Source organism: Cnephaeus nilssonii (genome assembly GCF_951640355.1).
Source record: "Cnephaeus nilssonii genome assembly, chromosome: 11".
In the NCBI taxonomy this organism is placed as follows: domain Eukaryota; kingdom Metazoa; phylum Chordata; class Mammalia; order Chiroptera; family Vespertilionidae; genus Cnephaeus; species Cnephaeus nilssonii.
Window position 1 is genome coordinate 35876804 of NC_137082.1, and position 26275 is coordinate 35903078.

General features: G+C 43.8%; 1 protein-coding gene across 6 annotated transcripts in view; it reads right to left on the reverse strand.

Annotated features, from left to right (window-relative positions):
- NCOA6 (nuclear receptor coactivator 6) overlaps positions 1-22915 on the reverse strand; it is a 100177-nt gene extending 77262 nt beyond the window's left edge. For 5 of the 6 annotated variants that reach the window (XM_079783615.1, XM_079783614.1, XM_079783613.1 and 2 more), the window contains exon 1: positions 22723-22915. The gene's annotated coding sequence lies outside the window, so the exon portion shown is untranslated. Of the gene's footprint in view, positions 1-1511; positions 1584-22722 lie in introns of all 6 variants that reach the window. The other variant, XM_079783612.1, reaches the window with a different exon arrangement.
- Between the last annotated feature and the right edge of the window lie 3360 nt (positions 22916-26275).

The window sequence follows — 26275 nt, forward strand, 5'->3', positions numbered from 1 at the left end:
CCTATGAACCAGGAAGTCACAGTTCGATTCCCAGTCAGGGCACATGCCAGGGGTTGCGAGCTTGATCCCCAGTGTGGGACGTGCAGGAGGCAGCCGATCAATGATTCTCTCTCATCATTGATGTTTCTAACTCTCTCCCTCTCCCTTCCTTTCTGAAATCAATACAAAATATATATATATTTTAAAAAGATTTCAAGTTCAGGATTCTTGATTATTTATCTAAATATTTATGAAAAAAAAAGTTAAGTTGCATAGTGGCCAGATTTGCTTTAACCAGCTAGAGCAGAGGTCCCAAACCTGTCTGCACTCTAGAATCACCTAAGTAACTTTTATTTCATGTTTTAAATTTAATATTTTTAATATATTTTATTGATTTTTTACAGAGAGGAAGGGAGAAGGATAGAGAGTTAGAAACATCAATGAGAGAGAAACATCCATCAGCTGCCTCCTGCACATCTCCTACTGGGGATGTGCCCGTAACCCAGGTACATGCCCTTGACCGGAATCGAACCCGGGACCTTTCAGTCCGCAGGCCGATGCTCCATCCACTGAGCCAAACCAGTTAGGGCACCTAAGCATCTTTTAAAAATTCCAAAGCTCAGGCCATACTCCCAGGCCAACTAAAGAACAAAATCCCAAAGAAGTTGGGTGTGGGAAGGGAGACAAAGGCATAAGTAATTTGCAGAGCTCCATCAAGTGACTGGAATGTGAAGAGAAGTTTGGGAAATCACTGAGCTAGAGTTTTTATGTCTGATTAATGATAAAGTTCATTCATGGTGATGAGAGAAGTAGATGAGTGAAAAACAAAACAAAAACTGATAATATACACTTGGCTCTTCTCTGAATCAGAGACTTGCAAAGATAGCTTTGATTTTTTTCCAATGTTATCAATTCTGAGAGTATCAGAAAGAGGACCAAATAACTATTTTCCTTCTTGGATTTATCCATGCCTTCAATCCCCTCCAGAATCATGGACAATTAAGATATTCAACTTTTCATCTTTCCTTGGTACTTTCCATGTAGCCAATAAAGAACTCTTCCATACTGCTTATTTCCAACAGAACAGAAAAAGACATGACTCAACTGCTTTTCTATTATGCAGATTTTTAAAAATTTATTTCTTTATTGATTTCAGAGAGGAAGGGAGAAGGAGAGTGACTGAAACATCAATGATGAGAGAGAATCATTGATTGGCTGCCTTCTGCACACCCCGTACTGGGGATCGAGCCCGCAACCCAGGCATGTGCCCTTGGCCGGAATTGAACCTGGGACCCTTCAGTCTGCAGACTGCCACTCTATCCACTGAGCCAAGCCGGCCAGAGCGTATTATGCAGATTTTAACTCAGTCACTTTGGGTCCAACCCATAGGCCAAATGCAGCTTGCCAAAGTAAAATAATCTACAGACATTGAGATCAAAATGCCTTCTTTTTAAAAAGTCTATTTCTAATTTAATCCTTTGTTTAAGTAGAAATCAAGTTTTTATAAATCAAACTTCATAGAATCAACACACCTGTGTAAGAACTCTGACCACTCTCAGAAAAGATAGAGGTTCAGTAGGACCCCTCTCCATTCTATCCAGGACCTAGACAGAAAGGGAAAAAGGGCAAACAGGAAGAGATACATCAGAAGAAGACTATATAAGCCCCATAAACCTCTTCAAAGTAAAATTTTCGCGATTGCCCAAATTTGTTCTCTCTACCAGTTTCTGCTAATTTCACTCTAGAAGGAGTTGTAAAAGGCATGAGGTCACTTATAGTCTCAAGTCCAGGGTTTTGTTTAACAATGAAAGCTTATCATAATCATCGAGGGATACTTTTCAAAATACATCAGTAGTGATTACAATAGGGTACATTTTATAATTCAACATCCTTATGATTTGTGCACTTCACATTGTGTATGTAACATTTCAATTAACAAATATTTTAAAACCAATACATTTGTCCTGAGGAGAACCCCTGAAGGATTCTAATTAAGTGGGAGCAGAAACAGAGTCCCCCAGAGGTTACATGATTTGTCCTATGGCATACATATAATTAGCTACAGACTTAAGTCTTTCTTGACACTTTCCTGCTCTTTCTGTTGTAAAACTATACATATGCTGATTATACTTTTTAATTTAACATTTACCTATATTCTGAAAAAACTTTATTACATATGACAACTGTAAAAAACAAACAAGCACACAAATAAATAGAAACACAGATGTCCTGGGTTCACAACTGCTGCACCATTCATATAAGGAAATTAAATAAAGCCAAATGCCCAGGGAAACATTTCCTAACTTCGATATCCACTTTTTAAAATGTTTTCAGCCCTGGACAGTTTGGTTCAGTGGTTGGAGGATCGGCCTGTGGACTGAAGGGTCATGGGTTTGATTCCTGGTCAAGGGCATGTACCTCGGTTGTGGGTTTGATGTCAGGGTGTGTGCAGGAGGCAGCCAGCCAGTCTATGTGTCTCTCTGACACGGATGTTTCTCTCTCTCTCTTTTCCCCACCCCACTCTTTCTCAAAAGATCAATGGAAAAAAATATCCTCAGGTGAGGATTAAAAATAAATAAAAATGTTTTCAGGCCTGGCTGGTGTGGCTCAGTTGGTTGGGCGTTGTCCGTGCACCAAAAAGTTGCCATTTGATTTCCTGGTCAGGGCACATGGCTGGTAGCAGGCTCGATCCTGGTAGGGGGCCTGCAGGAGACAGCTGATCTCGATGGTTTGCCTCACATCAATATTTCTCTCTCTCTCCCTTCCTCTCTTTAAAAACCAATAAAAAACCGAAACCGGTTTGGCTCAGTGGATAGAGCGTCGGCCTGCGGATTCAAGGGTCCCAGGTTCGATTCCGGTCAAGGGCATGTACCTTAGTTGCGGGCGCAACCCCAGTAGGGGGTGTGCAAGAGGCAGCTGATCGATGTTTCTCTCTCATGGATGTTTCTAACTCTCTATCCCTCTCTCTTCCTCTCTGTAAAAAAACAAAAACAAACAATAAAAACCAATAAAAATATTTTTAAAAAGGTTTTCATACAAATGTCAAATTATTAGTTATAAAATCAACTGGGTATGTCTTGAGAATATATTAGAATTATTTATGATAATAAAACACAGCCCTGGCTGGTTTGGCTCAGTGGATAGAGCATTGGCCTTCGGACTTAAGGGTCCCAAGGTTCCATTCTGATCAAGGACACATGCCCAGGTTGCGGGCTCAATTCCCAGTAGGGGGCATACAAGAGGCAGCCAATCAGTGATTCTCTCTCATCATTGATGCTTCTATCTTTCCCTCTCCCTCCCTCTCCGAAATTAATAAAAATATATTTTAAAAATAAAAATAAATAAAACACAGGTAACAGAATAGAAAAAGAGCTAGGCTGAGCATGGCAGAATGCACCATGAGTTCTAGTCATGATCTTCCCATAAAGCTGTTGCATGATTTTGGGCAGGACACAATTTCTGTGGGCCTAAGATTCCTAAATTATAAAATGAGAGGATGAATTACTAAGCTCAAACTAAATAGAATCTCAGGTTCCTTCTAGCTTTATGAAAACTCAAGAACTATTTATTAAGAATGTTAATTATTATTCTATACTAGTAGCCCGTTTGCACGAAGATTCGTGCAATAGACCTTCATTCACCTGGCTGCCTGCACCAGTTTTCTGCCGGCACCAGGGACCCAGGCCTTGGCTGTGGCCACCGCCTTCTGCCTTTTTCAGGGTTGGGGCTTGGCCCCGGGCGGTGGCCTTGGGCTCGGCGGCACCCAACATCCTTGCTAAGGATCGCAGGAGCCGACCCCCAGTGGTTTCCTGCGATCCATGCAGGCTGCCCACTGGTGCCCAAGGCCGGGAAAGCCTCCACCCCAGGCTTTCCTGGCCTTGGGCTCGCCGCACCCAGCGTCCCTGCTATCGATCACAGGAGCCGACCCCCAGTGGTTTCCTGCGATCGGTGCAGGCTCCCCGCTGGTGCCCAAGGTCCGGAAAGCCTTGGCCCCTGGGACCCCCGGGAGCGGCGGGAGGGGCCGGGCCACGCCCCCCAGGTGGCCGATCGACCCCCGGGAGGGGCGGGAGGGGCAGGAGGGGCGGGAGGGGCCGGACACGCCCCCCCGGTGGCCGATCGCCCCAGGCACCCCGGGGAGAGGCGGCATGGGCCCGGCCACGCCCCCGGGGTGCCGATGGGCCCGGCCACGCCCCCCGGGGTGCCGATCTCTTCAGGCACCCCCGGGAGCGGCGGCATGGGCCCGGCCACTTGGCACCGCCATCTTGAACTTCTCAACAGTGGATATGCCACCCGGAGTCCCGCCCCCAGCCTCCTGCCGGCCCAATCGTGGGCATAGCGGAGATGCGGTCAATTTGCATGTTTCTCTATTATAAGGTAAGATGCTTTCACTTTAACAAATGAATATCTCTATTCAAGTATTTTAAGTATGTAGGTTTGTAAAATAAGAATCCTAGAATTCCTACATTTTCTGCCTTATAAACCTAAATCTGGATATTATACTTATAGTACTTAAGAAATTAAGTTGGCCTTTTATAACCACACTAGTGCCCCGGTGCATGGATTCATGCACATTCAAAGGAAATTAATTAGAACATGGCCGGCGGGGTGGGACTGAGTGAGATGGGCCGGACACGCCCTAGAATCAATCTCCCACAGCCCCTTCCCAACCGGCTGCACCTGGGGTGGCACTGGGGCTCAAAGGTCATCTGCAGAGTGAGCGGGGTCTCTCCGGCAGGTGGGGTCCCTCAGCCTGGGCTGCGGGGATTGGGCTGAAACTGGCTCTCCAACACCCCTGAGGGGTCCCGGATAGCAAGAGGGTGGTTCTCGGGTGACGCACCCTGGAATCGGGCTCCCTCCTCTCTGGTTCCCGGGTGCTGATGTCACTCGAGAACCGCCGCTGCCAAGTCACCGCAGCTCGGCAGCTCCTGTGTTGAGCATCTGCCCCCTGGTGGTCAGTGCGCGTCATACCTACTGGCCGGTTGGATAGTCGCTTAGCCTTTTATATATATACACTAGAGGCCCGGTGCACATACTCGTGCACCAGTGGGGTCCCTTGGCCTGGCCTGTGGGATTGGGCTGAAACCGGCTCTCCAACATTCCCTAAGGGGTCCCAGATTGCAAGAGGGTGCAGACCAGGCCGAGGGACCCCACCGGTGCACAATCAGGGCCGGGGAGAAACGGAGGAGGGTGGCCAGCTGGGGAGGGACCGCGGGAGGGCTCCAGGACGTGTCTGGCCCATCTTACTCAGTCTCGATCGCTCGGACCCCAGAAACAAGCTAACTTACTGATCAGAGCATCTGCTCCCTGGTGGTCAGTGCACGTCATAGTGACTGGTTGGCCAGTCGACTGTCTGCCCCCTGGTGGTCAGTGCACATCATAGCGAGTGGTTGAGTGGCCTTAGCATATCATTAGCATATTACGTTTTGATTGGTTGAACGGCCAACCAACCGACTGGACACTTAGCATATTAGGCTTTTATTATATAGGATTGCCTTAAATGTTTCAGGATAATTTATAAGGCATTTAAAAAGTATCTAAATAAACAGCCAACTATGAACTGTCCAAGACAATCTGCCATAGCACAGCTTTGTAAGATCCTATCCCATCATCCTTTCACCCTCTTGTGAGGTTCTTATGAATATAAAATTATACATGCTTCCTGTTTCCAAGTCCAGGGCCGCAAGGGAAAATTTATGCAAACTTTTAGCCAAATTATAAAAATTTAGTTCCCTGAAAGGATCAACAAAATGCCTGACACGGACATTGGCATTTCAATACTGTAACAACACTGGTTTGCTCTTGGTAGGAATAACAGACAATTTAAGAGATTAGGGAATATTAACATTAACTCTTAAAACTTCAATCCTAACATTTTAGTATAAGAAACAAAAGATAAATTAGTGAAGTATAAAATTTTATTTTTTATGTTTTTATTGATTTTAGAGCAAGAGGAAGAGAGAGGAATAGAGACAAAAACACAGATGCAAAACATTGATTGGCTGAATCCTGCACACGCCTACTGGGGACCAAGCCTGCAACCCAGGCATGTGCCCTGACCCGAAATCAAACCGTGACCTCTTGGTTCATGGGTCAATGCTCAATCACTGAGCCACACCTGCTGGGCTGAAATATAAAATTTTTATTCCTAAAACTAGCACTCATCTTAACACAGATATCCTATATAATAAAAGCATAGCATGCAAATTGTCCCCTTGACCAGGAGTTCGTCTGGGAGTTCAACCAGGCGGTGGGGCTGGCTTGGGGAAGAGAGGGAGGTCCCGGCCGGCAGCCAGCAACTGCTAGGGACCCTACCAGTGCCCGAATTTTGTGCACTGGGCCTCTAGTAGCTAATAATTTAATCATGCACACCGTAAACCAGAAGAATAAATCAGAGGCTCAGTGAGATTTTTCCTGTCTTGTTAGATACCACAGTAGGTGGATAAAGTAAAATTTAGGGAAAGACTACTTCATACATCATGTTCTAATTATGAATACCACCATGTTAAAACTATAATACAAAAAATAACACGTTTGGAGAATCAGTCTTTTAATCCATGCTCTAAATATACAAATGACATTGAAAAGTTGACCAAATCCTACAATCTAGGACCTAATAAAAATTCTCTAAAAATAACCTGACAAGAATTTGAGCACAGTAAGAACCAGAGAGACCTTGGCAATAATCTGGTCCAATACCCTTATGGAATGGATGAAAAATTAAGGCTTGAGTCAACAATTTATTCAAAGCTTCTTAGTAGTAGGGAAACTTCCTATGTGACACTTCTTTACAAGTGAAATACTTCATTTTGAAAGAACTAGAAAAGTAGCCCTCGCAGGGATGGCTCACTGATAGAACCTAAATAAATGGAATATTATGCAGTTGGAACAAGGAATTAGTTATCTATTCCATGATAAAAAAGAAAATGTGAGGGAGGGTGGGGGGAGGGGGGAGAGATCAACCAAAGGACTTGTGTGCATGCATATGAGCCTAACCAATGGTTAAGTTCAACAGGGGGTTGGGACATCCGTGGGGAGGGGTGTGGGATGGGAATGGGAGGATGAGGACAAATATGTGACACCTTAATCAATAAAGAAATTAAAAAAAAAAAAGAAAAAAGAAAATGTGATATCATAAAAAGTAAAAAAATAGAAGTTATAGAATAATGTATATGGTATCATGATAATCTTATAAAATAAGAGAAGATGAATCTGTAGGTATATGTGTTTCTACTAACATAGAGAAAATTATGGAATACTAGGCTATTTCACTTGAGTAGCTTAGAGGAGAGGAACTGGAGATTTTGAGTTTTTCTTCATGTACCTCAAATGATGTTTTGCTTGTTTCAATTCGCCTATACAACTTTCGTGGTTTGAAAGGAAAATCCTATTTGAGCATAACAACGAAAAAAGAAATGAAGTAAGAAAAAAATCTATAATAGGAATAACTGAAAAATAGTTAGTTAAAAGTGATAAAGAATTGGTGTATAGGCTCTGGCCGGGTAGTTCAATTGGTTGGAGCATCGTCCCAATATGCCAAGGGTTCGATACCAGGTCAGGGCCCATGCAAGACTCAACCAATGAATGTATAAGTGGAACAAATAAGTGCACAAATGGATCTCTCTCCCTTAAAATCAATACATAAAATAAAAATTTAAAAAATAATTGATGTATATAAAAAACAGCCAAATGAAATACTCCAAGGAATAAAATTAAATTCTGGGTGCTCTGTGTGTGGGGATGTAAAACAGCTTTTATGATTTAAGACTTACTTCCATTTCAAAAATAAAAATAAGAGAAGTTTGTGTGCTTTTTTTAATCCTCATCCGAGGATATGTTTCTATTGATTCTTAGAAAGAAAGAAGAAGGGAGAAAAAAACATGATAGAGAAATATCGATGGGTTGCCTCCTATACCCACCTGACTTGGAATAAAATCTGCAACCTTTTGGTGCACAGGTTAACATTCCAACTAACTGAAACACCTAGCCAGAGCAAAAGAAGTTTTTGATTCAAGAGCTTTGTTTTGTTTTGTTTTTTGTTTAATATATTTTTGTTGATTTCAGAGGAAGGGAGAGGGAGGGAGAAAGAGAGAGAAACCTCAGTGATGAGAGAGAATCATTGATCAGCTGCCTCCTGCACAACCCTCACTGTGCCCTTGACTGGAATCGAACTTGGGATCCTTCAGTCCACAGGCTGACGCTCTATCCACTGAGCCAAACCAGCTAGGTTGTCAAGAGCTTTGCTTCTTAGGTTTGTCTACTTAGAATTTTTTTTTTTAAAAAAAAACCAAACATGATTCATCACAAGATCCTGTCAAAGAAATGCCCCATTATCTATTTACATCCTGTATCTCTCTTTTTTTGGTTAAATTACATTTAATTTTAGCTATATTTTGAAACTTGGAATTTGTCTTTTATAATAATGCATCATTTTTTGTTATACTGAATAAAATTTGTAAATGCATAGTACAAACTTAAAAGGAAAATAACAATAAACAAACAAACAAATAAAAGGAAAACACCATATCAACACTGAACAACTGGTCAAATAATATGAAAATTAGATAAAACAAGATTGAAAAAATGCTTATCATTGATAAAAATAAAAAACATATTTGGTCCTTGCCAGTTTGGCTCAGTGGTCCATGGACTGAAGGGTCTCTGGTTTGATTCTAGTCAAGGCCAAGTACCTCGGTTGCAATTCGATCCCAGTAGGGGCGCATTCGGGAGGCAACCAACTGATGTCTCTCTCACATCAATATTTCTCTCTCTCTCTCTCTCTCTCTCTCTCTCTCTCTCTCTCTCTCTCTCCCTCCCTCCCTCCCTCCCTCCCTCCCTCCCTCCCTCCCCCCCCTTCCATTCTCTCTAAAAATGAATGGAAAATATCCTCAGGTGAGGATTTAAAGAAACAAAACAAACATATATGCTAGTCACAAAAGAAAATAAATGCAACTTCACAACGGAGAGATCTGGCAGTCACAACTTGAACCCTGTGATTTATGTACCTGGTGATATTGCGCAATATGAAGAATATTAATTATTTTTGCCAAAATGTTTAGCTAGAATATAATCAAGTTTTTAAATCTAACCAATTCCTTAAAATCAAACCAAGTCCTTAAACCTTTCAGTTTAGGGAAATACAAGGAATAAAGGAGCAAGTTAAATGCCACAAAGGAAACAGATAAATCCAGAATATGGCACATTCAACAAGAAAACTGCTCTGGTCTCAACAAATCAATGCCATGGGGAAAAAAGGTGAGGGAGCAGACAAAGGGGAATTGTTACAGGTTTTAAAAAAAAAACTACAAAAATAATAACATGCAAATGAAATGCACAGTACCTCGTTTTATTTTTTGTTGAGAGAGAGAGAAACATGATTGGTTTGTGAAAGAGACACATCGATTGGTTGCCTTCCACATGGCTGGGGATCGTACCTGCAACCCAGGTACATGCCCCTGACCTGGAATCAAACCGGTGACCCTTTGGTGCGAGGGCCAATGCTCTAATCACTGAGCCCCCGGCCAGGGTGCACAGTCCTTAATTTGATTCCACTTTGAACATTTTGGAGACAATTGGAGAAACTACTCTGGCTTTATCTCCCCACAGCTCTTCAACACACCAGCAAACCACACTTCTCACTATTACATTTCCTAAATATTCCTTATACTTTTCTATGTCCATCATTCCCTTTGTTCTTCTCTCTTTAACTCAACTTGTTGCAATCTTACCCTTCCTTTTATTTAGTAAGTTTTAATTTAATACCTCTTTATCATGTCACCTGTTAATAGTTAAATTTTGTTCCCCCAAAAGATATCCTATATAATAAAGAGCTAATATGCAAATGGTCGTAACATCATAAGGCTGTCAAGCCTTCATGCCTCAGACACTCAACATTGGAGAGAGAGTAATGGGGACCAGCCAGGCACAAATGAGCTCGCGAGAGAGGTGGGGACCAGCCAGGCTGCAGCCCGAGAGAGGGACAAGCCGCCCACTCCGCAGTCCTGGGCGCCAGCGGCTGCACCTGGGCCTGCAGCCCGGGAAAGGGACAAGTCGCCTGCCCCACGGTCCTGGGCACCAGCGGCTGGGGCTGCGCCTGTGGCCCAGGAGAGAAACAAGCCTCCCACCCCACGGTCCTGGGTACCAGTGGCTGCGGCCTGGGCAAAGTCGCCCGCCCACGGTCCCCTGTGGCTGCAGCCGGCCCAGGCAAAGCTGGCCGAGGTCCTGGGTGCCTGCGGCCGGCCAGAGGAGGGAATCCTGGGTCCCGGGTGTGGGGCAAGGCAGAGGCGGTTAGGGGCGATCAGGCTATCAGGGGAGCAGTTAGGGGCAATCAGGCTGGTAGGAGAGCAGTTAGAGGCGATCAGGCAGGCAGGCAGAGATGGTTAGGGGCCATCAGGCAGGCGAAGGGTTAGGAGTCAGTGGTCCTGGATTGTGAGAGGCAGTAGGACATCCCCCGAGGGGTGCCAGATTGGAGAGGGTGCAGGCTGGGCTGAGGGACTCTCCACCCCCAGTAACACAGAATGTGACCTGACTTGGAAACAGGGTTACTGCAGGTGTAATTAGTTAAGAGGTCATATTGGAGTAGAGTAGGTCCTTAATCCAATTATGACTGGTGTCTCTCTATAAGAAGAGGGAAATTTAGAGACATACAGGGAGAATGCCATGTGACAATAGAAGTAGAGAGTGAAGTGATGCAGCTGTAAACCAAGAAACACCAAGAACTGATAGAAGCTAGGAAGAGGCAAGGAAGAAAGGATTCTACTCAGTCTCAGAGGGAACATAGCCTTGCTGACGCCCTGAATTCAGGTTCTAGTTTCAAGAAATATCAGAGAAGCCAAAACCGGTTTGGCTCAGTGGATAGAGCGTTGGCCTGCGGACTGAAAGGTCCCAGGTTCGATTCCGGTCAAGGGCATGTACCTTGGTTGCGGGCCCATCCCCAGTGGGGGGTGTGCAGGAGGCAGCTGATCGATGTTTCTCTCTCATCGATGTTTCTAGCTCTCTATCCCTCTACCTTCCTCTCTGTAAAAAATCAATAAAATATATTTAAAAATATATATATATCAGAGAATAGGCCCTGGCCAAATAGCTCAGTTGGTCAGAGCATCATCCTGACATGCCAAGGTTGTGGGTTTGATCCCCAGTCAGGGCACATACAGGAATCAACTAATGAATACATAAATAAGTGGAACAACAACTCAATGTTTCTTTCTCTAAAAATCAATTTTAAAAAAAGAGTATGTTTTTTTAAAAAAAAAAACAAAGAGAACTGTCGAGAATAAATTATTATTTTAAGTTACCCACCTTATGACTACACTTGGGAAAGTAATACACCACCTTTTCCATGAAGCCTTTCCTGATCCTACAAATTGAAATTTTCTCTCTCTCTCTCTCTCTCTCTCTCTCTCTCTCTTCTGAATTCCCACAGCACTTAGTATATCATTTGAGTCATGCTTTCTCCTGGTTTTTAATTTATGTTCACATCACTTCCCCAGATGAATGAGTTTACTGGAAGGCAGAAACTAGTTACTCATCAACTGTATACATCTCTCAATGCTGGTAAGCAGTTGACATATACTGACTATACTAATCACATTTTTCTCCACACTTATTCTAATCTCAATGCTTTTGAAGGAGTCATCTCCTCATACACTGAAGAGTTAAACACAACCTAAAATAACTAAAGGCTCAATTTTCTTTAGGATCATTCCTAGATTCAAGTTTACTTATATTAGTTATATCAATACTAGTGGCCTGGTGCACAAAATTCGTGCACATTAAAAGGGAATTAATTAGAGGAAATATTTTAATATTGCTATTTGCCCTTTCTCTATAATAGAAGTGTCAGAGATGAAAGAAAATTAGTAAAATGTATATGAAAATCTCCCTCCTATCAGAGTCTGGAGCGCACTGTGGGACCTAGAGTCAAGTCCTGACCCACCACCTGCACACACTTTGATAACGCAAATGGTTTGAATTTTTTTAAGTCTATATTTTATAAAAGAGACAATCTTACTTCCACATAACATTTAAAATTATAGCAAGGGACTTAACCTAACAAATAATTTCCCTCAGTAAAATCCAAAACAGGAATGTGATTCACAAATTGGCAACTATTTCTTCCTGTGAGAGACAGCTGCTGTCTGATCTCTAGAAAATGTACATAAATGATACTATGGAACTAATATTAGTTCTATATTCAATGGTTCAAAATCAGTAAAGGAGCTGGTTAATGGGAACTCCTGTTGCCTCCTTGTGTGTATATGCGGGGAAGGGGGGAAGGATTTGCAACTGCTTAATACTAAATACAAACCCAAATACCTATTTGAAGTATAAATACCCTCTGAATTTGGTGATCATTAACATTATTAACTGACATTGTTTTTCCCCCAGCTTTATTGAGGTATAATGAACATAAGTTGTATAAGTTTAAGGTATATGACAAGATGGATACATGTATACACTGAAAAATAAATAACAAATATAACAATAAGGTTAGTTAACACGTGCATCACCTCACATAATTACCTTTTTTTGTATGTGTTGAGAACATTTAAGATCTCTCTTGGCAACTTCCAAGTTTATAATACAGTATTGTTAGCTCTAGTCACCATGCTGAACATTAAATTCCCAGAACATTTTCATCTTATAACTGGAAGTTTGTACCCTTTGATCAACATCTCAACTTCCCCCACCTCCCAGCCCCTAGCAACCACCATTCTACTCTTTGTTGCTATGAGTACAGCTTTTTAACTGACATAGCTAATATTAATTCATCATTAATAGTTTAACTGACATAGAATATACAATTCTTCACAAGTTAAAGAAGATGTGGTTCTATTTTTGCTTTATAGGATTTATATATAAAATATAGCTTATCACCTAGGGCTGCATTACTTCCTCCAACAAAGTCATAGTATTCTCTTTATGTATACAGGCAGTCCTCGGGTTACATCGGACTCGACATATGTCATTTCGTGGTTACATCTCCATCTCCCATTTATTTATTAAAAAAAAAAGTTCCATCATTTCAACATATGTACATATGTGCTTTATGTTTTTTATTATTTATTTACCACAAGTAAAGGTCAGGAATTGTTATCTTTCTTTTAAATTTTTTTTTACTGTTTCACTTCATTACTGCTGTGTATGTGCTCCATGTGAGTGACGTGGGTGCTTATGTAGGTGGGTTCCAACTTATGGCGAAAATCACGTTACATTGCGCCGTAGGAACAGATCTCTGACATAACCCGAGGACCTACTGTATACTAGAGGTCAGATGCATGAAATTTGTGCAAGGGGCTCAGCCCTCGCAGCCGCGGTGGCTTGTCTCAGCCCTTGCAGCCCCAGCTTCGTCCAGAAGGTAGTCCTGAAGGACGTCCGGAAGGTTGTTCAGCTGTCCAGTCTAATCAGCATATTACGCTTTTATTATTACAGATTTATATATACCTCTGTTTGTTTATTAACTCACAAATATTTATTGAACCCATGGGCAGCCACCTTGTCTTTTTAGAATAAGGCGAGGTACAAAAACATTAAAATTTTAAAAAATAAATAAATGTGCCAGACAACACACTAGGGAGACATTAGGGCCACAGGGCAGGGAAGGATGATGGAACAGACACAGGCCCAGCCCGCAAGGAGCACCCAATCTAGTGAGGAGCAAGAGATCAAACTAGTTCTGTATCTACACTTCAAGACCAGGCTTACTTCCCTAATGTACAGTTTTAATTATGTCATCATATGGCTAAAAACTTTTGTTGACTCCTCATTATTTAGTCAATCAAGTCCAAATTTCCCTGCTTAGAAATAAAAAGGATTCAAAGCCTTCCATGATTCAGTTGCATAGTATGTCGAGGCTAAGAGTATAAACTTGTACTGCCTGGACTCTCCATCAATTGTTAGCTCTATGCCTCAGTCTCTTTACCTGTAAAAAAGAGGATTACAAACAGTGCCTGCCTCACAGGGTTGTTGTGAGGTTTAAATGAAATACAGTAAAACCTCATATAACAAACTAATTCGTGTGAGGGGGTGTCCATTAAAGACAAAATTCTGTTATATAACAAAGATTTCCCAAATGCATATATTAAAAAAATTGACAAATTAGTTTACCTGTTTTTACTTATGTAGACACATTTTTTTTTAAATTTCTTTATTGATTAAGGTGTCACATATTTGTCCTCATCCCCCCATTCCCATCCCACACCCCTCCCCATGGATGCCCCAACCCCCTGTTGAACTTAACCATTGGTTAGGCTCTTATGCATGCACACAAGACCTTTGGTTGATCTCTCCCTTCTCCCCCCACCCTCCCCTATCCTCCCTCTGAGGCCCGATAGTCCGATCGGTGCCTCCTTGTTTCTGGTTCTGTTCTTGTTCATCAGTCCATGTTGTTCATCATTTCCCCTAGATGAGCGAAATCATGTGTCACTAGAGATGTACTTATAAGAATTGAATGTGCGACGGGCAATAATAGTTATGCTGACAGGCAAAAAATCAGTCTGTAGTGAGTTTCTTTCTGGACCAACAGTTCTTTTGAGACCCAATATCAATGTCCACCAGTTCCTTATGAGTACATGTCGGCACTGACCCCTCAGCTCTGGATGGTGGACAAATGGTGATAATGCAGGTCCGACTCCCTCTGGTTTGGTCTCGGCCGGACCCAGGGGGGGCACGGCTTCACCCGGACCCGGGACCCAGGCTCACCCGGATCCAGGGGCCCGCGGCCTCACCCGGACCCGGGACCCAGGCTCACCCGGATCCAGGGGCCCGCGGCCTCACCCGGACCCGGGACCCAGGCTCACCCGGATCCAGGGGCCCGCGGCCTCACCCGGACCCGGGACCCAGGCTCACCCGGACCCGGGACCCAGGCTCACCCGGATCCAGGGGCCCGCGGCCTCACCCGGACCCGGGACCCAGGCTCACCCGGATCCAGGGGCCCGCGGCCTCACCCGGACCCGGGACCCAGGCTCACCCGGATCCAGGGGCCCGCGGCCTCACCCGGACCCGGGACCCAGGCTCACCCGGATCCTGGGGCCCGCGGCCTCACCCGGACCCGGGGCCAGGCTCACCCGGATCCAGGGGCCCGCGGCCTCACCCGGACCCGGGGCCAGGCTCACCCGGATCCAGGGGCCCGCGGCCTCACCTGGACCCGGGGCCATAGACACATTTGTGTAATTAAAATGATGTATGAAAAGTTTAATTTCACAGAAGTTTTATATATGTATTACAGTAATTTTATATTTAGTAAATGCATGCATTATGAATATGTCTAGTACATGCATGCATTCCCCAGTCACAGAGAGTAAACAAGTGCACATGGCTGGGGCGTGGCTTAGTGCAGGTGAGAACTACTGCAAAGTCACACCAGGCGACAACAATTATCGTGATGGAGGCATTGTGATCACATGCTAATAGTTGTTTAGGCTGTGACTCTTCAATTTAAATATGTAGACTATAGTTGTAGTTACCTAATATTTATGTCGGTGAAATTACTACAGTGTTTTTTCCAACATATGCCTATTTGCTAAAATTTGTTAAAAATAACAGTGAATTAATAACAAAAAAATAACCTTTTAATTTAATTATAAGAAAATCTTGGTTAAAAACATTTAAAAATTAACAAGGTGTTAATTTTCATTTATGACATACAGACCGGAACTTTGCCCATTAAATCCGAAGTCCATTAAATTTGAAGTCTGCAAAATTGAGGGTTTACTGTACTAACTTATAAAATGCTTGGCACACTATCTGGCAAATAGTATACATGCAAAAAATGTGAGCTACTATTATTACTGCTGGTTTTGTTCAATCTCCATTTCCAGCCTTAACTCTATCAGCAGCCCTGTTATAATCTTGTTCTCCAGCCAAACTGGACTCTACTATCTCCTAAACACCCATATCTCTATAATCATGCTTTCACTCACCCTGCAAAAAACTGCCTCATCTCCAAGTATTATGAACTTAACCATTCCTGGCAACTCCACTCAAAGGCTACCTCTTTCAGGCACCATACTCCAATATCCAGGTCCATCACACATTACATATAACCCACATGACACTTAAACCTTGGCTAGACTCATCTTCATATCCTATAGAATTCTAGACAAATGTATATGATAGGGCTCAATAAATGTTTGACAAATGAATGAATTCCTATATTTCCTCTCTCTCATCCAACTGCTCTCTTGGAAAACAGCTCTACATCACAAGTTAAAAAAACAAAATAAAACTACTCTTCTGTAGTATTTCATAAAGCTGGCCAGCTACTTTTCTTTTCTATCATCAATGTGGTAATTTCTTTTTTTTTAATGTTTTATTGTTGAAAGTATTACATATGTCTCCTTTTCTCCCCATTGACCTCTCCCCACCCATTCCCACCACCGCGCCGCGCCGCGCCCCCCCTCCCCGCAGCACATCCCCTCATCCCCTTACTGTCTGTATCCATTGGTTATGCACATGCATACAAGTCCTTTGGTTGATCCCTTACCGCCCCCCCCCCAACCCTCCCCTGACTTCCCTCTGAGGTTTGTCGGTCTGTTCGATGCTTGTCTCTGTATCTATTTTTGTTCATCAGTTTATGTTGTCAATGTGGTAATTTCTAATGTACCCAGCACATAGATGCCTAAATATTCAGTGATTTGAACTAAATTTCATTTCATCTTTTAATATCAATTATCATTTTACTCATTATGATCAAGTATGAATCAGTCTTTTTAGTTATTACCTGCCTACAAACTCATCTGTCAATTTCTGGCCATCTTGACCCTATCCCAGTATGTCATTTATTGATTTAGGAGAGAGATCTTTTTGTTGTTAATCCTCACCCGAGGATATTTCTTCCACTGATTTTTATTTTTATTTTTTTAATTTTTATTTTTATTTCTTCCACTGATTTTTAGAGAGTGGAAGGGAGGGAAAGAGGGAGAGAGGAGAGAGGGAGTGAGGAAAAGAGGGAGGGAGGGAAGGAGGGAGGGAGGGGGAGAGAGAAAGAGGGAGAAAGAAACATCTATGGGAGAGAGACACATCAGTTGGCAGCCTACTGCCTGTGCCCCAACCTGGGCCAGCTGGGGTGACCAGGAATTGAACCCATGACCATTCGGTACACCGGCAATGATCTAACCATTGAACAACTCCTGGCCAGGGCAGAGAGATAATATTTAAAACCTCAGTAAGAACCAGAAAATTTAATACCTAACAGGTGATAAAAGTAAATGTGCAAAGCACGTGAATAGTGAGGACCAGGCAGAAAACCAGAAAACACATCCCACCTAAAAGTTTCAGCTTTTATTGTATTGCTATGAGAGAATATGGGTTTGGTGTTGACAGATCTTATAATTTTTCAAGATACGTCAGAAACTCTGAAATCTGTATAAATTTTTAAGACATTAAAAATATTAGCCTGGCTGGTGTGGCTCAATGGTTGAGTGTTGACCCATGAACCAGAAGGTCATGGTTCGATTCCTGGTCAGGGCACATGCCTGGGTTGCTAGCTCAGTCCCCAGTGGAGGGCATACAAGAGGCAGTTGATCAAGATTCTCTCTCATTATTGATGTTTCTATCCCTCTCTCCCTCTCCCTTCCTCGCTCTGAAATCAATAAAAACATATTTAAAAATTATTGTTTGAATCAAACAAAAGGTATCTGCAGTTCAAAACCAACCACAAGCTGCCTGTTTGCATCCTCTGCTACAGAAGTTCTCTGTAAAAATAAGCGTTGGGGTGGGAGGACTTCCATCTCAGCTGACAGTCTAAGGCAGCAGTAAAAACCAACAGACAACTTGGGAACATCTCCTGTGACACTTACTCTAACTCTCAACCATTCTGCATTGACCAGAAAACCAAACTAATCCTACAGTTGTGTTGAGCATATGGAGCCTCTCCACTTGCTTACTGCTGGGAACCATATGAACAATAGTGCTAAATTACAGGAAACATTACTGTGCATTTTCTAGGTGTCACGCTGTTCTACATGTTACCTGAATTAACTCACTTAATCCTCAAACAATCCTTTGAGATAAATACTATTATCCTATTTTAAAGATGAGGAATCTGAGGCAACTTGTCCAAAGTCACACAATTAGCAAGCAGTAGAGCTGGAATTAGGACCTCAGAGTCCACCAAAAGAACTCATAATTTGAAAACAAAGGCCATTCAATAAATGGTACTGGGATAATTAATTGTACATAGGGAGAGAAAATGAAACTGGACCCTACCTCACACCATACACAAGAGTTGATTCCAGGTGGATTAAAGATATAAACATCAAAGACAAATCAGTAGAGACTCAAGATGATAATCTAAAGAATAACTTCAAAATCTATGGAGAGGGAAAGATTGATAAATTTGAGTTTACTGAAATTCAGAAATTCTTTTTAACAAAAGACAACTTAAAGAGATTTAAAAGATCAGAACAAACTGGGAAATGGCATCTATAATACATATAACCAGGAAAGGATTAATAATCAGAAAATATAAAGAAATCTTTTAGAAAAAAACCCCAATAGAAATGGCAAAACAAGCCCCAGCAGAGTCTAAGTTGTAAAAACCTGGCATTAGGGTGGGGAGTTAAGGGGGTCCTGATATATGGTAATGGGAGAAGATTTGACTTTGGGTGGTAGGCACACAGTGCAATATACAGATCTTGTAACATTGATACCCACACCCGAAACCTATGTTACCCCAATAAGTTTAATAAAAAAAGGAAAAGGAAAAAAACCTGGTATTACCACAGTTGCTACACAGCAGAACCGAGAACAGACCTTGGCATCACTGACCAATATATAATATTCAGGGATTTATGTCATGCTGCAGGTACACAGAGCATGGGGGACCCAGCCAGAAGGACAGAGCCAAGATAGTTATTCTCCATTATATAGAAACTGGATGGGAAAACATAAGCTGAACACCCAACATTCAGACACAAAGATCAGGGACTGGCAAATGTCTTTGTTAAGGGCCATACAGTAAATATTTTCAGCTCTGTGAGCTATATATTCTCTGTCATAACTACTCAACTCTGCCATTGGTAGTGTGAAAGCAGCCAAAGACAATATGTTAATGAATGAGTGTGCCAGTGTTCCAATAAAACTTTATTTACATAAATAGGTAGTGGACCAGATTTGACCCTGACTTTTGTTTGCTAACTCTCTAATTTCATGAAGCAAAAAGTACACATTCTACAGCTTTGTGGTTTCCAAAAGTCTGCTACTTTACCAAAAAATATCTTCTCCCTTATGATCTGTGAAAATTTTCACCTTGTTTTCTTTTCATCTTTTTAATATCTTTGACAGTCACCATCCCAAGCTAAAAATCTAAAAAATTCTCTCTCTCACCATTCACAATGTCAATTATCAACACCAAAAATTCTAACGTTGTTCAATGCTCAAAGTCTGCCTTAGTTCAAGCCCTCATTACTTCTTCCCTGCTCTCCAGTCCACCCTCCTTCTAAAGAACATCCTTTCATCAGGTTAAATCTCATCATACAGTCCCCTTCTCGAAGACCTTGAAGACGGCCCTACTAGCTAAGGATTCAGTCCAAACTCCTCATATGTAAGATCTTTCACAACTAGAATCCAATCAACCTTCCCAGTCTCATCTCTCTCTCTCTCTCTCTCCCTCCCTCCCTCCCTTCCTCTCCCTTTCTCTCTCTCTCTCTCTCTCTCTCTCTCTCTCTCTCTCTCTCTCTCTCACACACACACACACACACACACACACACACACACACACACCTCCAGCCACATTCAGTTACATTCCCTAAAAATGCATGATATGCATGACTTTGCCTGGAATACTCTTCTCTTCAACTTCTCTCTGGCAAACTCCTTTACCTTTCAGGACACATCTCACATGTCATCCTTTCACAAAACCTTCCCTGATTCCTAGAGCAGAGACATGCTCTTACAACCTCTGATAACTCTCCAATGGCCTTTACCATCCTAAACTACCATTATTTACATGTCTACTTTTCTCATGGGACTGAATATCCAAAGTGAAAAGACCCTGTTCTAAAGACCTTTGAATCCTCAAAGCCTAGCATAATACTTGGTATGTAACTGATGTCTAGCACCCAGTAAATGTATGTGAATGCTTCGTGCTAGGAGTAGTTTCTTAACCTGGGGTTCATAGACAGGAGTCCACAGATAGAATTTAGGAGGTGGGTCCATGAACTTAAATAAGAAAGTGAATTATCTCTTTATTTCCACTAACCTCTGAGTTATTTTCTTCAAATATGAATGCAGGCAACAAACCATTCTAGTATTAGCAGGATCTGTGACTCTGTCACAGTAATCACAGATATCTTTATATCACACTAGAGGCCCGATGCACAAAATGTGTGCAAGAGTAGGCCTTTCTTCTCCCAGCTGCCAGCACCAGCTTCCCTCTAGCACCCAGGACCCGGTCTTCCCTCTGGTCTTCCCTCCGGCCGCCAGCAAGCACCCTGGACCTGGGCTTCCCTCGCAGCCCTGGCTTCATCTGGAAGGTCGTCCAGCCTAATTAGCATATTACGCTTTTATTATTATAGATTACAGCTATTGCAGATATCTTAAAGTATTATTTGTGCTCATCACATCTTTAAAATTATAAAATTTTATAATGTGCTGATAAAGAAGTATAACCTATATTACTACATCATAAGTTGTATATTTTGGTAACTGTATTTCAATAGAGCTGGTTTTGTCATCAAATGTATTTTGTTTTATGAGAGGGGTCCATAAGCTTCACTAGAAGCTAGAGGGGCCCATGGCACAAACAAGGTTAGGCCTTCTTGCATTAGAAAGATCCAGAACAAATGAATCACGTTGCTTTATAGACATATGGTATGCACATATTGAATATATATTGAAAATCTTATTGCTATGAATGTCCTCACAACCTTTTTGTTGAAAGTCCTTTTTAAAAAATATATATTTTATTGATTTTTTACAGAGAGGAAGGGAGAAGGATAGAGAGCTAGAAACATCGATGAGAGAGAAACATCGATCAGCTGCCTCCTGCACACTCCCCACTGGGGATGTGCCCGCAACCAAGGTACATGCCCTTGACTGGAATCGAACCTGGGACCCTTCAGTCTGCAGGCCGACGCTCTATCCACTGAGCCAAACCAGCTAGGGCGAAAGTCCTTTTTTATTAAATGGGAGCCCTAGAACTACCATATCACGACTGATTTGCATAGTTTCCATAAGAACTCTCCCATAGCCCATTTGAACTTTCAACTCTTCTCTTTCAATTTTTATCATGATAGAGATCCTGGGTTTCTACCACTGTTCACTGTTTGCTCGTTTTTCTAAGCTTTTTATGTCCCTTTGCTATAAACACCTACAAGGGAAGGAGCCTCTCTTAACACTCCAGAAAGTGAGAAGTCAAGGATCCTGAAGATAACTTCTTTGCACAAATGCAGGTAGACTGGAAATGATCAAATAGCTGGTTACCTATATTTTTTTGGTATCCCCTTAGCCTTTGAACTGACAGAACTCATTACAGAAACAAAATAAATTAATAGTTTTTTGACATAAGCTGCCATGTTTGACTTCTTAACATTTTTTTGCCCGCTAGCAAACTCCTCTAAGGCAGCATGTTGAATGAGGCAGCAGACCTGAGTGCCAGTACCTCCTCTGACACTAACTTTTAAGACCTTGAGAAGTCAACTTTACCTTTCTCTGTCTCAGCTACAGTGACTAACTACATCATCTGATACTGTTGCAGGACCTCTAAGATATTTGTAGTTTTTACACATTCCCTCCTTCACTATTCTTACTGGCTTCAACCATGCCTTTCCGATGACCTCCCCAGGTGACCCTGCTCTTAAAACAGTGGGCTGTCCCCTTCCTGGGAAGACACGTTGGGTCACCGCCCACAAACAGCCCGGTCCCTCCTTTTAAAGACACACACAAACTCCCTAAGTTGATGGAGGCTCTCTCTTCTGGCCAACCAGTTCCACTCTCTGCACCCCTTTGGCGGGCCAGTCCCTGCACCCAAACCTCAGTCCCTCTTTTTTTTCTCCTCCTTATCGAAACCTTCCCTTTCTTTTTGGTTGCTCCCCCAATAAGAAGTGGAGGATCCAGGGGGCACATATATCCTCAGTCCCTTAGGAGTTACACGGTCTTTGCAATTCGGCGCCGCGACGCCGAGGAGACTGCCCCAATCGGATAGCCAACGAGCCCCCATTTCTAACCAGCCCCTTCCTCCCCGCGCAAACAACTGCCACGGTCCTGACAGCCTGAGCTCGGACCCCACGCCCCTCCGGGTCCTCTCGGCCCGGGGGTCCTGAACACCGCCCACAGTCCCACCCAACTCCAGGTCTTGACCCCCAAGCTCCACGGACCCCGACCCTGGCTCCGTTTGGACCCGGTGTCCCTTGTCCGCGACACGGCCACGACCTCACGTCCGGCTCCCGCCAGTTCCGCGGAACTGCAGCGCCAACCCGTGCAGACCCCGGCCCGCCCCGCACTCGCTCAGCGCCCCAACCTCGCGACCCGCACCCTCTCGAAGCCCGGCCGGGCTCCCGCTCCCTCCAGCGCCCCCGCCCGCAGGCCCGGAGCCCGCTCCCCAACATGGCGACGGGGACACGAGCACGGCGGGCGGGCGGGGCGGCTCCGGGCCGGGCCCGCACGGGGGCCGTGCTCCGCGGCCGGCCGGCGCCATTTTCCCGCGCCGGGCCCGGGCGGTGCCTCCTGCCAGCGGAGCCAGCCGAGCCGGGACCGCGGACTGCCCACGGGCCCACCCCTTAAGGGCCCGCGTCGCCGTCACCTCACCTGAGCGCGGCCCCAGCCCTCCCGGGCGGGCCTCGGAGCACCGGCCCGGGCCGTGCGTGCCCGCGGCCCTCCGTGAGTTCGTCCGTCCGTCCTCGCGTGCGCCCGTCTGTCCGGCCGTCGGCGCCCGGCTGCCAGCAGCCCGACCCGGCAGGGCCTCAGGGAGCCGGCGGGGAGGGGGATGGGCCGGACCGGGCCGGGGAGGGAGGGGGAGGGAGGGAGAGAGAGAGGGAGGGAGTGCGGGCGGGGCGGGGCGGACCAGGGTGGGTGGGGCCTGGCCACGTGACCAAACGTCCCCGAGCGCGCGAGGCGGAGCGCGCACCCATTCACTGGGGTGCAGAGCTTGGTGCTGGTACCCAATGGGTCTCGGTCTCCTGGCGCTGAGGTATCCCCAGGGACTCCTGCCCCCACTTCAGAGTCACTGTACAGCCCGATGGGAGGTTTCTAGCTGAGTATTATGGGGCAACTCAGTTCTTCAAGCCTCAGTTTACCTATGTGAAATTTAGGGATAGGAATAGTGCTTGCAAAGAGGAAATGAGGGACAGCACGGAAAGCACCTGACACACAGTATCTAATAACGTTAATGGTGATAAAGATAACCTTTAGTCTTTATTATTATTTGGCTCTAAGTCCCTCTACCTTTTCCCATCACCACCAGCCCTGCAAGCTCAGTAGGTGCCTTTCTCTGTCTTCAAACGTAGGGAGGGCTCTCCAGCACTGGATTTGATGTGTCATCAAATCTGATGCCTGGATTCATATCTGGCTTTCACCCTTCTTAGCGGTGTGATTTTCTTTGTCTCTGAACCTCAGCTTCATCATCTGTAAAATAGTTGAAGGTATGTTACCACAGAAACATCACAGTAGATGAGCAAGTGGATTGTAAACTTATCGCAAAGCTCAGGCATACTTGTTTCATCTAAGAAAAGGAGTCATGAGTTCTTTCATTCCACAATTCGTTACTGAGCACACACTGTATGCTTGGACTGGTGTCCAAGCCATCCAGGGCCTTTTTACATCCTCCCTGGTATCTGTACTCTCCACCCTGCTGTCAGAGTAATGTTTCTAAGTCAGAAATCTGATTTTGTCCCTCCCCTATTTAAAACTATTTGATGGTTTCACATTGCTCTTAAGATAAAGGCCAAATAGATGCTTAACTATTGCTCTTTCCACAACTCAAGACATATTGCAGACATGTACCTTTGTTGCAGGCTTTTCCCTCTCTCTGGACTGCAACTACAGTGACTTCCTTCACGTATTGTACTTCTCTCCTCAGGACCCTTACACATGCTGATCCCTCACACCTAAAATGCTCCCGCCTCCCTTAGATAACTCATCAGCCCTGAGATTCCAGCTCAAACATTGCTACCCCAAGGGTACCTTCTCTGATCACTCCCCAGACAGGTTTCCTTGTCGTCAATAGGATGCACTTGGCTTTATTTATTCCCCATCTTTACTACTAGACTGTGGGCTTCATAAGGAGGAAGGCTATTGATTTTGTTTACCGCTGTTTCCTCAGCACATAGCGCAGTGCCTGGCACAGAGGAGGCGCTCAGTAAATATCCTATATAATAAAAGGCTAATATTCAAATCGACCAAACGGTGGAATGACCGGTCGCTATGATACGCACTGACCACCAGGGGCAGACGCTCAACACAGGAGCTGCCCCCTGGTGGTCAGTGCACTCCCACAGGGGGAGCTCCGCTCATCCAGAAGCCACCTCAAGGCTGGCAAGTGCAACGGCGGTGGCGGAAGCCTCTCCCGCCTCCGCAACAGCGCTAAGGATATCCGACTGACAGCTTAGGTGGGGAGTGGGCCTAGCCATCAGTCAGACATCCCTCAAGGGCTCCCGGACTGCAAGAGGGTTCACCCCCACCCCACCCTGAGTGCACAAATTTTGTGCACCAGGGCCTCTAGTTTGTTTTATGTATGAATCCTGGACACTGTGCTAGGTGTTGGGCCCCAAGGGAGAAAAAAATGAAGAAAACCACAAGCGACCACCTTAGACCTTTGAGCCTATGAAGTAAAGCCAAATGGATTTATAAGAGCCTGGAAAAAAAATTTTAAGCTTTTTAAAAAAACTTTTATTATTTACTTTAATCCTCACTCGAGGATATTTTTCCATTGATTTTAGAGAGAGTGGAAGAGAGAGGATGTAAAAAGGCCCTGGATGGCTTGGACACCAGTCCAAGCATACAGTGTGTGCTCAGTAACGAATTGTGGAATGAAAGAACTCATGACTCCTTTTCTTAGATGAAACAAGTATGCCTGAGCTTTGCAATAAGTTTACAATCCACTTGCTCATCTACTGTGATGTTTCTGAGGTAACATACCTTCAACTATTTTACAAATCATATAATATTTGTCCTGTTGTGGCTGGCTTATTTCACTTGTTATGCTAAGTGAAATAAGCCAGCCACAAAAGGACAAATATTACATGATTCCTCTTATGTGAGGTTCCCTAAAGACAGAGAGAAATATCAATGTGAGAGAAACACATTGATTGGTTGCCTCTTGCATGCACCCTGACCAGGGCCTGGGCTGGGGAGGAGCCTGCAACTGAGGTATATGCCCTTGACCTTAATCAAACCTGGAACCCTTCAGTCTGCACAGGCTGATGCTTTATCCACTGAGCCAAACTGGCTAGGGCAAGCTTTTCCTTTTAACTTTTAAAAGTGAGGTATAATTTACATAAAGCAAAATGCAGACATCTTAAGTGTATACCTAATATTTTTTATATGTTCCTGTGTTACCACCACCCAGATAAAGTTATAGAACTATCAACCCAGAAAGTTTCCTTTGTTCCCTCCCATATTGTCCCCTCCCAATCAATACTTGCTCCCCCAGAGATAACCACTATTTTCTTTTATTAATCCTCAACTGAGGATATGTTTTTATTGCTTGTTTGTTTTTTTAAGAGAGAGGAAGGGAGAGAGAGAAGCATCTATGTGAGAGAGAAACATTGATTGGTTAACTCCTGTACTCACCTCAACTGGGAATTGAACCTAGGTATGTGCCCTGACCTGGAATCGAACCTGCAACTTTTGGTGTACGGGACAATACTCCAACCAACTGAGCCATCCAGCCAGGGCCGTAACCACTATTTTGACTTCTAGTACTATCGATCAACTTTGACAGTTCTTGAATTTCATATAAGCATATACCCTCTTTTGTGCTAGCCTAGAAATCAATCATGCTCCAAGAGTGACTCTTTGGATAATGATACAGTTAATGAATTAGATGATTAATTAATTAATATGAAAGACTAAATTAGAAACTCTGGTTATTTCATCATGCAGAGACAAAGGTCCTGCCAAAAGACAGCCTAGAGGCTGATAGGACATAAATACACCTCCAAGTCTCAAAAAAATTCTAGTGGTAAGAAAGCTCTGAAAAATTCTAAACAAAAAATATCTAATCTAAAAATAGATATTTCTCCAAAGAAGACATGCAAATGACCAATAAACACATGAAAAGACATTTAACAGCACTAGTCATTAGGGCAATGCAAATCAAAACCACAATGAGACCACTGAACACCCATTAGGATGGCTATTT